This window comes from Chrysochloris asiatica, unplaced genomic scaffold (assembly GCF_000296735.1).
Source record: "Chrysochloris asiatica unplaced genomic scaffold, ChrAsi1.0 scaffold00062, whole genome shotgun sequence".
Classification (NCBI taxonomy): domain Eukaryota; kingdom Metazoa; phylum Chordata; class Mammalia; order Afrosoricida; family Chrysochloridae; genus Chrysochloris; species Chrysochloris asiatica.
The window spans coordinates 16,153,924-16,172,136 of NW_006408580.1; the positions used below are offsets into that span (position 1 = coordinate 16,153,924).

General features: G+C 39.9%; 1 protein-coding gene across 1 annotated transcript in view; it reads left to right on the forward strand.

Annotated features, from left to right (window-relative positions):
• SRPX (sushi-repeat containing protein, X-linked) overlaps nt 1-18,213 on the forward strand; it is a 152,701-nt gene that overhangs the window by 20,693 nt on the left and 113,795 nt on the right. The window lies entirely within an intron of this gene.

Here is an 18,213-nt window from a genome sequence, read left to right on the forward strand (position 1 = left end):
ACCACCAACTCTGTGTTTAACTATTTGAGGAACTGCCAGATTGTTTTCCCCAATGACTGCACTAGTTTACATTTCCACCAGCAATGTAAACGGGTTCCAATTTCTCTACATCCTCAACAATACTTGTTATTATCTGTCTTTTTTATTAAGTGAATATGTTTTATCCTCGCTCATTAACAGTCCTCATGTGAAGGTTGATAATAAAGCAGTATCTGTTCTGCAACTCTTGTCAAAGGCAAGTGTCACTGTTGGCCAATAAGCACCTTCAGATGAATTAGAAAACTGTGCTTCCTCCGGGCACACATAGCACCATGGATACACGGCTTGACCAGGAAACAGACTTCGTGTTAATTAGGACAAGAATAGAGGCAGATATAGGACTCATGATGTGGAGAATTGAAAGCAGGCTGAAGTTGACACTCCACTTGCCTCATTGGAGGGTAAGATTGTGGATGGTCCCTGCGCCACCATATGCAGTGGTTCCAGATGGCAGTAATTCAGCCCCGGGTGGGACTCATCATATTCTTTTACATCGTATAACTATTTAAAGAGAGAACAAAATACAAAGCTCTGTTAGTATATTATCTACATTGTTGTTCTTCGAAGTGTGGTCCACAGCCCAGCAGCGTTGCCATCACCTGGGAGCAAGCATATCATAAACCAAAGGAACTAGTCACTGTCTAGTTGACTTTGACCCATGGTGACCCCATGTGTACCAGAGTGTAACTGTGCTTCAGGAGTCCTGGGATGGCGCTCTAGGATAAGCACTGGACTGTTAACCTAAAGGTCATCAGTTCAAGCTTACCAGCCGCTCCTTGGAAGCAGTCTACAGGTTTGCTGAATTGGAAGTGGCTTGACGGGACTTAACATTAACAGTGTAAGACTTTCAGTGGCTGAATTTTCCAAAAGTAGATCACCAGGCCTTTCTTTTGAGATGCCTCTTGATGGACTTGAGCCTCCAAACTTTGGGTTAGCAGGGGATTGCCTAAACCTTTTGTACCACCGAGGGACTCCAGGAACAAGTCAGTTTTACAAACTCTCAGGCCTCATTCCAAACCTAGTGAATCAGAATCTACATTTTAGCAAGCTTCTTATGCATACTGATGTTTGAGAAATACTAGCTTGATGAATTAGTTCAGTCCTTTTCTAAGATTAGATGGCTTGCTTGTTTTTAACTGCCATACAATAGCTCACGCCCGTTCCTCTCTCCCTTTTCCTCTTGGCTCCTTGCATTCATCATAGAATCCTCTGGACTTCCTTTCCTATGCCCCTGACATTCCTGAGACTAGCAAGCAGTCTCTAGGTTTCTACTCTCTTCTCTAACTCAAAAACAAAATCAACCCCTAGAGGGCCCTTAACTTCATCCATCTCCTTTTCCAGCTTCCTGCCAGGCGTGCAGGCCCTTCCTAGCTCCACCTCACGCAGCAGCAAAACACATTTTTCAGACTGATTGGTAACAGGGTCTTAGCATGGCTTTCCCCTGCAGCTAAATTGTGCCAATAACTAAGCTCAGCTCATTAAGAAAGCCACACAAGTGTGATCAGAGCTAGAACTGACTGAATCTTTGTAACAGAAATCGATGTTGTACTGGTGTTCGAGACGAGGCAGCAATTTGGAAGATGAGACAAAGTTCCTCCGTTAAGCCCCCAAGACCCTTTAAGTAGGCAAATCAGGAAGAGTGAACTGTTCACAGCAATGAAAGGGGGCCTCCCACCTTTTCAGGGAGTTCAGTGTATCAGTGATTCTCAACCCAGCAATGATACAAAGAGGCTTCAAAAAGTTTGTGGAAAAATGGGATTAAAAAAGAATAATTTTTTTTTCATGAACTGTTGGGACATATTTCAGTAGAATTAGGGGGGCAAGGAAGCCTGATAAAATGAGGTTTCTCTGGTCCCACCTCTATATAGTCTGTATATTACTGGACTGAGAACCAGTAATCTAGGGAAGGAGTCTGCAGACTAAAGCCAGGGATGTCAAAAATGGCCTGCTGTCTGTTTTTATCTGGCAAGTGAGCTATGGATGACTTACATTTTTTAATGGTTGAAAAGGTCCTTGGGTGGTACACATGGTTGGCTGCTAAACTGAAGGCTGGTGGTTTGAATCTGCCCCCTGGCACCACAGCAGAAAGACCTCTCAATTTATTTCCATAAAAATTACAGCCAAGAAACTCTACTCTGTAACATATAGGGTCACCAAGAGTTGGGATTGACTCAAAGGCAATAGGTTTGATGTTTTGTTTGTTTTTGTGTGTGCTTTAAGAAATAGATTTCATTTTATTTGTAAAACTTCTTATGATTTTATATTGAACCTTCTTTTTAAATAACTTATTTTGTTGTTGTTGAAAGTATACACAGAATTTGCTTCTCAACAAGATCCCTCCCTGGGTGATTCCAATGCCCATTGAAGTTTGAGAAGCAGTGATCTAGATGTTTATCAAGTTTCTGTGGCCAACTAACTGGGTTTGGCAGTTGTTAGGATTGCTTCTGAAGGCCAAGACTGGGTTTTGCTTCACTAAATTCAACTGGGGCTGCTTCTGCTCCCTATCCCCCAACTATGAGACAGAGTTCAGGAGGCAGGGGAGTTTTAAGAAATCTAGAGCAGCATGTTGTAACTAGCACTATACACCATTACTGTTTATTTGTCTGACAGATAACTGATTTCTCACTTTCTACGTTTGAAAAAGATTGAAGTTGTCAGAAGTCTTCATTTTTCTTGGATCAACCATCAACACTCATGGAAGCAGCAGCCAAGAATCAAACGATGTATTGCATTAGGCAAATCTGCTGCACAAGACCTTTTTAAAGTGTTGAAGAGCCAAGATGTCAGCTTGAGGACTAAGGTGCACCTGACCCAAGCCATGGTATTTTCAGTGACCTCATATGCCTGTGAAAGTTGGACAGTGAATAAGGAAGACCGTAGAAGAATTGATGCTTTTAAGTTATGGTGTTGGAGGAGAATATTGAAAGTGCCATGGGCTGCCAAAAGAACCAACAGATCTGTGTTGGAAGAAGTGCAGCCAGAGTGCTCCTTGGAGGCCAGGATGGCCAAACTTCATCTCTCATACTTCGGACATATTGTCAGGAAGGACCAGTCACTGGAGAAGGATATCATGTTTAGCAAGGCGAAGGGTCATAGAAAAAGAGGAAGATCCCCAACGAGATGGATTGGCAAAGTGTCAGCATCAATGGGCTCAAGCGTGGCAACAACAGTGAGGTTAGCCCAGGACTGGGCAGTGTTTTTGTTCTGTTGTGCATAGGGTTGCTATGAGTCGGTACCGACTCGATGGCACCTAACAACAACAACAAAATGTTTGAAGCTTGTTTGGTGCTGTAGGATAAGCACTGAACTGCTACCCACAAGTTTGGTGGTTCAAAACTACCAGACACTCCTCGGAAACACTATAGTAGGTCACTATGAGTCAGAAGTGACTCCACAGCACTTAACAACTTAAACAACAACATGTTTGAAGCTTGGTAACCTCCAGATGCCTTATACCCTCTAGAAACTAGGATCCTGCTGTATTCTTGCCAATTCCTGACCAAGGCCTGGTGTCATAATCCAAAATTGGAGGTGGACTGGCTTTTGCTCCCTGCTGACAGACTGCCTTGATGCTACATGGATTTCTGGGCAATGTACTCTGAATTCACCAGAGTTGCCCTGCCAGGATCCTGTTACGATATGTGGCTGACATGATCCAAAGCCTGCTTACTTGACTCCCACCCCTACCTCATCCCATTGCTGCTTAGGGATTGGGTTAGAAATCTGTCTGCTGCTGGTTGCTGTTCCTTCATCAATAACAACTGCCATTGAGTTTATTCTGACTCATGGTGATTCCATGTGTATCAGAGTAGAACTGTACTCCACAGGGCTTTCTTCAAAAGAGTCACTAGGTGAATTCGAGCCACCAGCTTTTTGGTTAGCAGCAGATCTTATTGACTGCTTGCATCACCTAGGAATTGGGCTATTTCTTCAGGAGCCTGCAATCTGTCTGTTAGTCAGGATATTGCTGATGCCCTTAATAGAACATTTCCAACAGTGACTTCCTTGAAGCACGGCTTCCCAGAGAGTTTAATTGAAGCTCTATTGGAATCCTGGTGTGGTGCTTTGGGATAAAGCAGTGGACCAGAAGATCAGTTTGAACCACAAGGTCGGTGATTCAAACTCACCGGCTGCTCCTTGGAAACCCTATACAGGGTCGCTATGAGTCACAACCAACTTGATGACACTTAACAACAACAACATGGCAAGTCAGATGCCTTGTAAATAAGTTTGGAGATGCTGGATTGTGTAAGTTTCTTTATTACAGGACTGCCTTTCTTGCTTCTAGAGAGGACTGGGAGGGATGATGAGGACCAGAGTATCTAAACATGTAGTTCTCTGACTAGCCCCTTTAGCATAACTAGTGAATGAGAACCTGCGTTGGGGGAGGGGGCAGAGTTGGGGAGAGGAGAGCATGCTTCTATGCTTTGGCAAAGTGTCTGGGTGAATCTGATGCACACTCATGTGGGAGAACTATTGGTGTGGCCAGATCTAAACTGTTTTCCTAGAGCATCTCATTAGACATGGGTTTGCTATTTCTTTTTTTTTTAGTGGAATCTGTGATTTCGGTTTTAGTACACGATATTTGGGAACTTGACATTTAATTTAGTAAAGCATTTACTGGTGGTAGTGACCACTGCAGGTTTAGAAAAAACAAATAAGCAAAAAACAAAACAAAACAAAACAAACAAACAAACAAACAAACAAAAACAACCAGAAAACAAAAAACCATTTGGATAGCATCATATGTCCCACATCTGCCTGGTCAGAGGAACTTTCCTCAGGTTAAAAGTTAACAACTTTGGGCTTTGAAAATACATACTCTTCAAAATGTGTTTTTATTTATTCAAATGTGAAGAAAGCTGGGGAATAGCCATTGGGATGTATCTTTTTCCTCCTTTACATTGCCTCTTTTCAGAATTTTCTCCCCAACTCTTCTGCAAAATTGCCTCATCAAAATTTCTGGAGCTCTGTCCACAGTGCGTGACCTGTGCAATGTCTTGGGAAGCGTTCAGATCTGAAGTAGTGGCCAGTCCTGCAGGCAGTGACTCTAAGCCCAGAGTGAATGCATATTCCTTTTCAGAATTCGGTTCACTCCCACTTACTCTAGAGCTCCCTTTTTTGTCATTTGCTAGGTGTGGTGTTGTAGGATAAGCACTTGACTGTAAGGTGAGTTTGAACTACAAGGTTGGCGGTTCAGATCCACCAGCTGCTCCTTGGAAAGGCTATACAGAGTTGCTACAAGTCGGAATCGACTCAATGGCACTTAACAACAACAACATAAAGGCCATAGTGCCTTAGTCCTTTATGGGGATACTTTTTATTCTTTTTAAGTGTTGTGTTGTCTCTTAGCTTGAAAGTTCCACCAACATTGAGACTTGAAGGTGAGCAGAGAGTTATATATTTCTTTGTAGTTCCTCCCACCTCATCTTCAAGTAGAATAGATGAGATGACTGACAACCTTGATTTCTTAACTACTCTTGGAGTAGAGAATAGAAGTGAAGTTTTCTGGGTCCAGTGGTTTGAATTGTTATATTTATTTTTAAAACAGCTCATTTGATATTGCAAGTAAGCTGAAACTATCTTCTGGTAAATGCACTTTTGAAAGGCTTTTAAAAATCATAAAAGTCAAGCATGTTCATTGTAAAAAAACAAAACAAAACAAAACACATAAAATAGATATTTACTTGTAATGAAACAAAATACGAAGGAATTAATATAAAACTGATATTCTCCCATGTAAACTATCACTCAATTAACAATAAAAACTAAAAAAAAAAAAGGTATTTATTATTGTGGATTACCTAGTCGGTTCTGACCCACAGCGACCCTTCATAGGGTTTCTGAGGCTGTAAATCTTTACAGAAGCAGAAAGCCTCATCTTTCTCCTGAGGAGCATTGTAGGGTTAGTGCTGTACTGCTCACTGAAATGTTGGCGGTTCAAACCCTCCAGCTACTCCTTGGAAATCCTATGAGTCAGAACTGACTCGCTGGTACCTACCAACAACAGTAACCATTGAGTAGAAGTAAAATAAATCCAACAGAAAAGTAAAAAGTTGAAAGCAGACCTACTTCTTATTTTCCTCCTGATTTCATTCTCTTTTTCAGATGTTACCACCCTTAATGATTTAATTTGCGTTCCTAGGTGAAAAAGAATTCATTGTCACCTACAACAACATAATGTTGATAGAATGTTTTGTGAAAGAAGCCAGACATAGAACATAAGATAGAACATATGATAATTTCATTTATGTGAATTTCAAAAACATGCAAAACTATTCTATGGTGATAGAAGTCGGAATAGGGGTTATCTTTGGGAGGTGGCAACTAAGAGGGGTCATGAGGGAGTCTCCTGGGGTACTGGCAATGTCCTGTACCTTAGCAGGGGAGGGGGGTTTCATAGGTTTATATGAAGAGTTTCAAAAAGTTCATGGAAAAATTCCGTTATTTTAAAATTCCATTTTCTACTAACTTTTTGAAGCCCTCTCATAAATATGAATATATAATAATGCATTGCATTATGTACACTTCAGATCTCTGCACTTTACTGCATGTGATATATTTCAATTAAAAAGAAAAAAAAACCCACAAATGTATGTGTGTAGAGGAACATAAATGGGTTTAAGTAAATTTTGCAACCTACTTCTTTCTCTGAAAAAAACCTCATCTTGATCAAACTTCCATATACCATCACCACCACCATAAGGAACATTTGGAAATGTATGGTGGTGGTTTTGGTTGTTGTAATGATAGGGAAGGAGTTTTACTAGCATTTAGTGGGCACAGAGTTGTTGTCAAGTGCCGTTGAGTCGATTCCGACCCATAGCGACCCTGTTTAGGGTTTCCAAGGAGCAGCTGGTGAGCAGTTCAAACGGCTTTGCAGTCTGGCACATTAACCCACAGAGCCACACCCAGTAGGGGTGCTAAACATTTTATAATGTGTGGGTCAGACATACATGATTAAGAACTGATCCTTCAACAAGCCTATAACACCCATACTGAGAAACACCGTTTTAAATGTTTTCAGAGCATTCTGTTGTGTCTATACCATATGAAGGGGGCTTCAAAAAGTTATTGGAAAAATTCTATTATCTTTTAATTCTCTTTTTCCATAAATGTTTTGAAACCCCCTTGTAGATGCGCTTTTTGAAGTAGTTGTTTATATAATGTATTGCTCTTGCCTAGATCTTTGCTCTGTTTATATGAAGATGAGGACTCAAGAGTTGAAATGTCTGGGTTCTTGATTTGTTTTTTTTTTTGTTTTTTTGCCTTCTGAATAGAATTGTAAAGAAGTGGAATTATCTCATTTGCCAGGAAAGAGAGGCAGTTTCTTGGCCCCCAAAGGCGAGTGTGGTGCAAGAGAGAGCTCTTTTCCAGCCCAGAGTCTCCCTGCCTGATGGTCTTTGCTCACTGCCACATGGCCTCAGTCAGTGCCTTGATCTCTGGGACATTTTGCTACAGGCTTTGCCCAAGTTTCCCTCGTTTCTGAAGACAGTTAAACGTTTGGAGGACAATATGCCACGCCACAAAATTGATTGTGTTCCGCTGTCTGGTTTTACTTTACCTCTTTTTGTCTGTTTGTGTTGAATGGAATATCAAACTCCAGAGCTTTGGGAATGTCTCTTAGGGGAGACAGCCATTGGCATCTGTTGAGGGCTCTGTTTGGGCTGAACTCCTTAAATTTCAATGCTATTTCTCTACTCTCCAAACCTTAGGTGATGGGAAGGGAAGCACATTGGCTTTTTATGATATCAAACAATATGAGAGAGCTTCAAAAAGTTCATGGACAAATGGAATGAAAAGATAAGGAGATTTTTCCATGAATCTTTTGAAACCCCTTTGTAGAAGGAGATTAAACTGGAAAAAAATAGTACTTTTCCAGTGGATGAGAGTAATGCCTTCATTTCTATTCCTTTAACTTTTGTTGTGAGCTGGGTAAAATGTGGTCATAATTAAAATTTCACAAGGCACATGATGCCTTAAATTGTCTTTACTAATTAAAGACAGCCTTTTATTCTGTTGTGCAGAAGGTCACTATGTGTTGGAGTCAACTCGATGACCCTTAATAACAACAATTAAGGTCAGAGTGCCTAGGGATGCTGGGTGCCTGGACTCTTTCCAGAGTGCTTGGGGCAGTGCCCTATCTTGTAGTAGGCTTCATTTTGGGGTCTTGTTCAGATGTGTTTGACTAGAGGAAGGATCATTGTCTGAGGTGAAGCAGCTGTGGAAGCAGGGTCAATCCTGAGGGGTTCATGCTTGACAGGGATCACTCTTTCACCAGATCTTAATGAACATCTTCATAAGGGCCTAAAGGTAGTATTGGGGTGAAAAAGACAGAGGAGGAGTCCCCATTAGGGCTGAACCCTAGTCCAGTACTGCTTTTCTTCCATTCCCTGTCTCACTTCCTTACTCCATCACTGAGTTTCCTGAACTCGCCCATGTCCTTAACTTGTTGTTGTTGTTGTTAAGTGCCATCGAGTTGGTTCTGATCCATAGCGACCCTGTATAGGGTTTCCAAGGAGTGACTGGTGAGCTTGAACAGCCGACCTTGCGATTCAAAAACGACTTTGCATAGCACCACACCAGCTCTCCGTGTCTTTGTCTTAGGGGAAGTCGAAGGCTAAGCTGGAACTTAACCTGGGGCTTTAGTTTCTAGGTCCGTGAGGCAACCGTAGCTTAATGGAGGCTTGGGGATTGTTTCAATTGTCTGTTGCTGTGTAAGAAATCACCCCAAAACTCAGTGGTTTAAAGTAGCGATAATGACTTCTGCAATCTTGGCAGGGCTCAGAAGGGATGGCTCATCTCTGTTTCACATGTTGGTGGGCTGGGCAGTTTATCTGGGGCTAGAGGATCCAAGGTGGTTGCACTCACATGTCTGGCACCTCATCTTGAATGACTGGAATGATTGAGATGGCTGGGCATTTCTCTATTCCTTTCTGGTCTCTCATTCTCTAGGTCTCTTATCACTCTTGCTCTGTACATGTTACCTTCGTCTCCAGCAAGGTGAGCTTTCTACCAAGTTGATGAAAGCTAGGCTCAGAACTGGTGCTGCATCACATCTATTAGATTTGTTAAAGAAAGTCACAAGGCCAGCTTAGATCTGGGGTGGTGGGGTGCATAGACTCCATCTCTTAATGGGAAGAGTGGTATCCCTGTGCAGGGTAGGAGGAGTTGTGGGTTGCCAACTTGGCAGACAACCTACCATAAGGCTTGAGAAGGCATATTGGAGATGTGAATGAAATTTCCCAGATGTTTCTAATATATTCTAAGTTTAGTTACTTCAGGTAAAGTAGATTGCTAAACCACTATTATTAAGCTAAGAATATGGCATACCCAGATGCATTCCAAGCCCACAAGGCTGAGTAAATCTGCAGCCCTGGGAATGCCCAAGGTTCTAAGTCCACTACTTCCTGGAACTTGTACCACCAGCCCTGTCCGTTTCCAGACTTCTTTCTCCTATTTTCATCAAAGGCAAAGACTTTATTACACAATATTTAACTCAAAATTGATAATAGAGCTAAATATAAAACCTATAGTTATAAAAATTCTTAAAGAAAATATAGGGGAAAGTCTTTGTGAGTTAAGCAAGGATTTTTTAGATATGACGCTAAAATCATGATCTATAAAAGTTAAATTTGATAAATTGTACTTCATCCAAATGAAAAACTTCTGTTATTTGCAAGACACTATTATAAGAATGGAAAGACAAGTGACAGATTAGGAGAAAAATATTTGCAAATCACTTAACAAACAAAATGTTTGATTTAGAACATATAAAGAGCTCTTTAAACTCACTCAAAAAAGGAGCTCTGGTAATGTAGTGGTTACAAATTGGGCTGCTAACCTCAAGTTCAGCAGTTCAAAACTACCAGCCATTGCGCGGGAGAAAGTTGAAGCTTTCTACTCCCGTAAAGATTTCCAGCCTTAGAAACCCTGTGCAGGGTCGCTATGAGTCGGAACTGACTCCATGGTACTTAACAACGACAACAACAACAAACTCACTAAGAAGAAAACAAGCAACCCAATTAAAATAAAATTGGTCAACATAATTGAATAGATATTTCACCAAAGAAGATACATGAAAATTTGCTTAACATCATTAGCCACCTGCTAGCTGGATGAACTTGACCAGCTCCACTTCTGCTGTAACACCACCACCTGCTCTCCTAGAGAATTAATTTGTAAAGTATGTTGTTGTTGTCAGGGGCCATCAAGTCGGAACCGACTCATAGCGACCCCATGCACAGCAGAACGAAACAATGTCCGATCCTGGGCCAACTACCGCTGCCACACTTGATACCATCAATGATGTCACCTGGCTGATCCATCTTGTTAGGGCTCTTCCTCTTTTTCTCTGACCCTCCACCTTACCCAGCATGACATCCTTCTCCAGCGACTGTTTCCTCCGGACAATATGTCCAAAGTATGAGAGACGAAGTTGAGCCATCCTGACCTCCAAGGAGCACTCTGGCTGCACTTCTTCCAAAACAGATCTCTTGGTTCTTTTGGAAGTCCATGGCACTTTCAGTATTCTCCTCCAACACCACAACTCAAAGGCATCAATTCTTCTACGATCTTCCTTATTCACTGTCCAGCTTTCACATCCATATGAGGCTATTGAAAACACCATGGCCTGGGTCAGGCGCACCTTAGTCCTCAAACTGACATCTCTGCTCTTCAATACTTTAAAAAGTTCCTGTGCAGCAGATTTGCCCAATGCAATACGTCATCTGATCTCTTGACTGCTGCTTCCGCGAGTGTTGATAGTTGATCCAAGAAGAATGAAGTCCTTGACAACTTCAATCTGTTCTCCATTGATAAGAATGTTGTTTATTGGTCTAGTGGTGAGGATTTTTGTTTTCTTGACGATGAGATGTAATCCATATCGAAGGCTGTGCTCTTTGATTTTCATAAGTAAATGTTTCAAGTAAAGTATAGCACATATGTATGTATGATCAAAACCCCCTCAAAAAAACTTGCACACATTTCTGCTGCTTGTAGAAGGCTGACTCGCCATTTTCTCAGTCGCCCTCACTGGACTTTACAATGACAGATACCCACAAATTGCTGGCTATGAATCTTAAGTAACCACTGGCCACCAGCAATTTGAGGCAGATCATTTACTGTAAACTCAAGTGGATGTGGGTGTCTCCCACCATGCTTTTCGAAGCCAGTCTGGTTTTTAGGGTGCCCTTAAAAATCTCCACTGCCTACTCTTTCTGTACTCACCGTCCTCATTTCAAGGAACTTGCATCATTTGAGTCCTGTAACAAAAGGCTTTATTGTTCCTTGTTACTGTTAATACTTAACAAATTTGCTTTGGTCTTTGATATTTTTTTTCTTGGAATTAATCAATGAAAATGGAGTTTATTATTCCTTGGCACTATGAATGCTTAAACAATTTACTTTGACCTTGCTTTATTCTTTTAATTCATTTGTAATCAGTGAAAAAGTCTGAAATGCATTATTTTACATCATCATATATTTTTTTCTTCAAAAGCCAATGTTAAATTCAATGCGAATGCTTAATAGGACATGGATACCTTGAAGAATAAGTAATAGAACAATTTTGTTCTTGTTTCTAAACCTGGAAAAGAAGCTTGGATGAACAACTGCAATGTCCCGAATAATTTCTCTGTTTTGGTGAATCCCAAAGGCCCTTCTTCAAGCACTTAACATTACTGAGATTCCTAGAATTGAAACAGAGCAAAACAAAAACTGTGAGGAGAAGAAGCAAGGATTTTTGTTATGTTTTTAACAGCTTTATTAAAGTATACTTTTTATATAATAAACTCCACTGAATTGCCTTTGCACCTTTTCACAAAAGTTATGGTGTTGGAGGAGATTATTGAAAGTGCCATGGCTGCCAAAAGAACCAACAGATCTATGTTGGAAGAAGTGCAGCCAGAGTGCTCCTTGGAGGCCAGGATGGCCAAACTTCGTCTCTCATACTTCGGGCATATTGTCAGGAGGGACCAGTCTCTGGAGAAGGATATCATGTTTGGTAAGGTGGAGGACCAGGAAAAAGAGGAAGACCCCCAGCAAGATGGATTGGTAAAGTGGCGGCATCAATGGGCTCAAGCGTGACAACAATTGTAAGGTTGGCCCATGACCGGGCAGTGTTTCGTTCTGTTGTACATAGGGTCGCTCTGAGTTGGTACCGACTCAGTGGCTCCTAACACCAGGAACAACAATTGGAAATTTATATCAAGGGGCTTCAGAAAGTCTGTGAAAACATTCCATTATCCTTTAATTCCACTTTCCCAAGAACTTTTGAAGGCACCTTGTGTATATCTGTGTATATCTATATATATTTATATGCATCTATGTATGTATGTCTTTCATGTTCTAATGATTCATTGCTAGCATATAAAATGCAATCTAGTTTTTCATGTTGACTTTGTAACATGAGACCTTGCTAACTTCAAGAGTTGTATAGATTTCTTGAGATTTTCTACATAGATAATTTTATCATCTGCAAATATGAACAGGTTCATTTTTTCCTTTCCTGTCAGCATGCCTTTTCTTTCTTTCTTATCTTATTGCAGTGTCTAGGGCTACCAGAATAATGTTGAGAGTTGACTTCTTAGCCTTCTTTATCTCAATATTAGAGAGAAAGCTTTCAGTCTTTCACCATGAAGTACAGTATTATGACAGAAATTTTATGCTATTAATTAGGGGTTTTTTTGTAGATCCCCTTCAACGGGTTGAGGAAGTGTTCTTGTCTTAGTTTGCTGAGCAGTTTCATCATGAAGGAGGTTGATTTTTTTTTTTCCCAGATGTCTCTTCTATTTCAATTGATGTAATTGTGTGGATTTTCTTTAATGTGATGGATTGCATTAACTGATTTTTGTTGGTTGACTTGGAATATTAAACAAGCCTTGTGTTCTCAGGATACACCATACTTGTTGCTGGTTGATTATTCTTTTATATATTGTTGGAATTTATTTGATAAGATTTAATTGAGGTTTTGTGTGCCTATGTTCATGATGGTATAGGCTTGCCTTTTTATTTTCTTATAATGTATTTGTCTTTCTGGCATCTGGGTATATCTGGTCTCATTAGTTGGAACATATTATCTTTGTTTCTGCTTTCTGGAAGAGATTCTGTAGAATCTCCTTAAATATTTGTTAGAATTCACCAGTGTGCCTGGAGATTTCTTTTATTTTTTTGTAAATTGAGTGACAGTTCATAGAAAAGATCATCAGTTTTACAGTAAAAGAAAAGCATATACTTTACTTTGTTTCATCTCGATGATTACAATCTCCTCCATGCAACAACAGTTATCCTACTTCCTCCCTGTGGTTCTTATTTCCATTCCGCCCACCTTCCCATCCCTTTTCAATTTTGTCCTTAGGTAAAAGTTGTCCTTTTGATCTTGAATGATTGACGATACTTTACTATTGTTGTTGTCTTCACTATAGACATATATACCGCTTGATTCAAAATTGGACCATGAGGGTGAGGTCCATGCCAGACCTGAAGGGTGGGGAGAGGGCCACAGACTCGTGTTACTCCAACTTCTTTCTGATCAGTAAGTCCATTTTTTTTTTATAGTTTTGAGTTTTGTTCCACATTTTCTCCCACTCTATCCAGAACCTTTTGGAGCAGTTGGTAATGGTGGCTGGCATCATCTAGTTCTTCTGGTCTCAGAGTCATGGAGACTATATGTTCACATGTTCCATTAGTCCATTGAATTAGTTGATTCAAAGCATCTTCATTTTTTCTCACTTTTCTTTTTTCTGCACATCAAGAGACCAATAGTTGCATCTTGTTGTTGTTGTTAGGTGCCATCGAGTTGGTACCAACCCATAGCGACCTTATGCACAGTAGAACAAAACACTTCCTGATCCTGGGCCAACCTCACTACTGTTGCCACGCTTGACTCCATCGATGCTGCCACTTGGCCAATCCATCTCGTTGGGGGTCTTCCTCTTTTTCTCTGACCCTCCACCTTACCAAACATGATATCCTTCTCTGGTGCCTGGGCCCTCTTGACAATATGTCCAAAGTATGAGAGACGAAGTTTGGCTGTCCTGGCCTCCAAGGAGCACTCTGGTTGCACTTCTTCCAAAATGTATCTATTGGTCCATTTGGCAGCCCATGGCACTTTCAATATTCTCCTCTAATACCATAACTCCCAAATACATCAATTCTTCTACAGTCTTCCTTATTCACTGTCCAGCTTTCACATGCATATGAGGTTATTGAAAATACCATGGCTTGGGTCAGGCACACCTTAGTCCTCAAGCTGTCATCTTTGTTCTTTAACACTTAAAATAGGTCTTGTGCAGCAGATTTGCCTAATACAATACATCATTTGATCTCTTGACTGCTGCTTCCGTGAGTGTTGATAGTTGATCCAAGAAGAATGAAGTCCTTGACAACTTCAATCTTTTCTCCATTGATAAGAATGTTGTTTATTGGTTCAGTGGTGAGGATTTTTGTTGCATCTTAGATGGCCACTCATGAGCTTTTATGATCCCACTTGATACTTACCAAAGTAGGATGTAGAACATGGTCTTTGTGGACTATGCTATGCTAGTTGACCATGATGTCCCGTGAGACTATGGTCCTGAGCATCCAGACCCACCAACTCATTGCCTCACAGTATTTGGTAATGTCTAAGAAGTTTTGTCATTTTGCCCCCTGCATGCTCTACCACATTCATAGGTGTGTTTGCAGTAAAGGTAAATACCCATGTACAAATATCTTCTGTCAAACCCTTATATATTTGTGGGTATACTCCCACTCTCCCTACCATACCAATTCAGCCCGTGTATATGTCCATGTATTTACCTGTAGAACACTGTTGCAGGGTTTTGTATATAACAGTATTTACCTCTCCCTTTAACACTTGCTTTCCTTCCTCTTTCTTACTTGTCTTCATCATTCATTTACCAATCTCCCTCTTGTTATATATTGCCTTCCCCATCACCTGAATTAACTTGTCTACTTTCAAGCTCACCAGTTGCTCCTTGGAAACCCTATACAGGGTCACTATGGGTTGGAACCAACTCGACAGGACTTAACAACAACAACCCTCTAACCTGTCATGTGGCACTGTAGGATAAGCATCGAACCACAAGGTCAGTGGTTCAGTCTCATCAGCCACTCCTCATAAACTATATACAGGGTCACTATGAGTGGGAATCTACTCAACAGCATGTAACAACAATAACTCTCTAACCTGTGAATTACTTTCCCTTCCCTCCCACCCCTGGAAATAATCAAAGAATGTTTCCTTTAGCTAGAAAACCGTTTCTTTCTTGACTTTTTATAGTAATGGTCTCATACAATATTTGTCTTCTGGTGATTGATTAATTACATTCAGTATAATGTCCTACAGTTCATCCATGTTATGAGGTGTTTCATGGATTCATCATTATTCTTCAACATTGTGTAGTATTCCGCTGTTTGCATGTACCAAAGTTTGTTTATCCGTTCTTCCATTGATGGGCATTTAGGTTATCTCCATCTTTTTGCTATTGTGACTAAGACTGCGATGAACATAAGTACATATACTTATTTGTGCCATGGCTCTTATTTCTCCAGGCTATAAACTAAGTAAAGGGATTGTTGGGTCAAATGGTATTGCTGTTTCCAAGTTTTTGAGGACGCACCATACCGTTTTCCACAGTGATTGCACCATTTTACAGTCCCACCAACAGTGTAGGGGGGCCATGCCTGGAGATTTCTTTTTTGAAAAGTTTTAACTACAAATTTAATTTCTTTGTTTTTATAGTATTATCCTGGTTATTTAGTTACCGTGTGTGAGTTTTGCTAGTTTGTGGTTTTGAGGAATTGGTCCATTGAAACTGTCAAATTTAGTGTGTAGGGTTTTTCACAGAGTCTATAATGGTATCTCCTACTTCATTCCTAATATTGGTAATGTGTTTCTTTTCTTTGAATTCTGTTGTCAGTCTTCTTAGAGATCTATCAATTATTTTAGTAATACCAAAGGACCAGGTTTTGGTTTGATTAATTTTATCTTAAAAAAAAAAAAATCATTGATTTCTGTACCTTTTTACTTTTTTAATTTCCTCCTTCTTTCTTTGGCTTTATTTTGCTCTTCTTTTTCTAACTGTATCCCAGTACATTCATCGTCTTCTCCTTCTTCAACTCTGATGACATAAATGTTACACCTTTGGTATTGATTACAACCACTGTATGGCAAATAGCAAATAGATTGGGGTGGGGCGGAAATGAACAAAGCAGTTGGAAGATAGGAAAGAAGAAAAAGGCAATGGAGACTTATTTCACTCTCTTGAGACAACAGCTTGTCTAACCAAAGAGAGAGAATTCTCTTCCCTAGAGTTGTAAACACCTGTGGGTCCTGCTGCCACTGCTATAGCTGTCACTTCTGCCCATTGCTACCACAACATTGCCCGGGGACTGGAGTATGAAAGAACAGAGAAAACAAGCAAATTAAATAGAAAACGGAGCATTAGGCGTCTCCTTTCCCACTCCTTGTAACTTTATCTCTCTTTCTCTGTGCCCAGTGCCCATTACTATGTACTTAAATATAGCCCAGGGGGGACTAGAGAGAAAATGGGAAATCAAACAACAGCTCAACAATACATCAAATTCTGTCTTTTTCTCCAATTCACCTGCTGCTATTTACTATTCACACTCCTCAAAGAACTACCCAATACATTCTTTTCAGGATTTTAACTTGTATTTAATAGAAGAGACATGGTGGAGTTTAGTTACTCCTTTTCCTTTTTTAAATTGTTGTAAATATATATATAAAACATTTGCCAAGTCCATATTTTTTCAGGTGTACAATTTAATTATATCAATTAAATTAATCATGCTTTGCAACCATGAGTAAATCCAGAATTTTACTGCTTGTAACACCATTACTACTCCCCCTTTCTTCTTCCTACTGGCCTCTGGTACCAAAAACCAACTTTAGTCTCTATTTAATTACCTATTATTGTTTCATAGAAGTGGAATCATGTAATACATGGGTGCTTCAAAAAGTTTGTAGACAATGAAATGAAAAGATAATGGAATTTTTTCATGAGCTTTCCAAAACCCCCTCATATTTGTCCTTTTGTGGTTGACCGATTTCACTCAGCATGATAATAATTTTCAAGGTTCATCCATGTTGTGGTATGACTCATTTCTCTTAAGGTTGAGTAATATTCCATTATATGGTTATACCATATTTTACTTATCCATTCATTCATTGATAGACATTTAAGTTGTTTCCACAATTTAGGGATTGTGAATAGTGTTGCAGTGAACATTGTTATACTGATTACTCCATCTTGCATAGAACTAGAGTCTTGTGATTTTTTTTTTTTTTAAGTTAAATGATCTCTTTCATGACCCACAAGTAGGTAATTTATTCCCAACCTTTCTTCTTTCCTTATTTCACTCTTTCTTTCCTTTCCTGCCTTTTCTTGATTTGGTACCAAGTTCTGGTGTGGCTCTGTGGGTTAATATGCTGGACTGCAAGGTCAATTTAACCCATAAGGTTGGCAATTCAAACTCACCAGTCACTCCTCTGAAACCCTATACAGGGTTGCTATGAGTCAGAAATGACTCGACGGCACAAGATGCTTATAGTTGGAAAACGGTTTCCAATGTTCAAAGATACATTTTTATACTAGAATGAGAGAAGAAAAAACAATCTATTACAGTCTAAAAAGAGGAGAATATTGGTCAATTGCTCATATGTAAGTTAAGGCTGAAGCTGAAGAAAATTAAAAACAAGTCCCTGAGAGCCAAAGTATGAAGTTAAGTATGTCCCACTTGAATTTAGAGACCAATTTCAGAATAGACTAGACACATTGAACATTAATGACCAAAGACCAGGCAAGTTGTGGGGTGACATCAAGGACATCATACATGAAGAAATCAAAGGTCATTAAAAAGAGAAGGAAGAAAGAAAAGACCAAAATGATATCAGAAGAATCTCTGAAACTTGCTCCTGAGATAGAGAAACTAAAGCAACTGGAAGAAATGAGGAAGTAAAAGAGTTGCACAGGAAAATTCAAAGGGCAGCTTGAGAAGACAAAGAAAGTATTACAATGAAAATGTGCAAAGACTTGGAGCTAGAAACCTGAAAGGGATACAGTTTTGAAGTTGGAAGAGCTGAAAGAAAAAAAACAAAATTCAGTCTTAGTTACAATATTGAAGGATTCAATAGGCATCACCTAATTC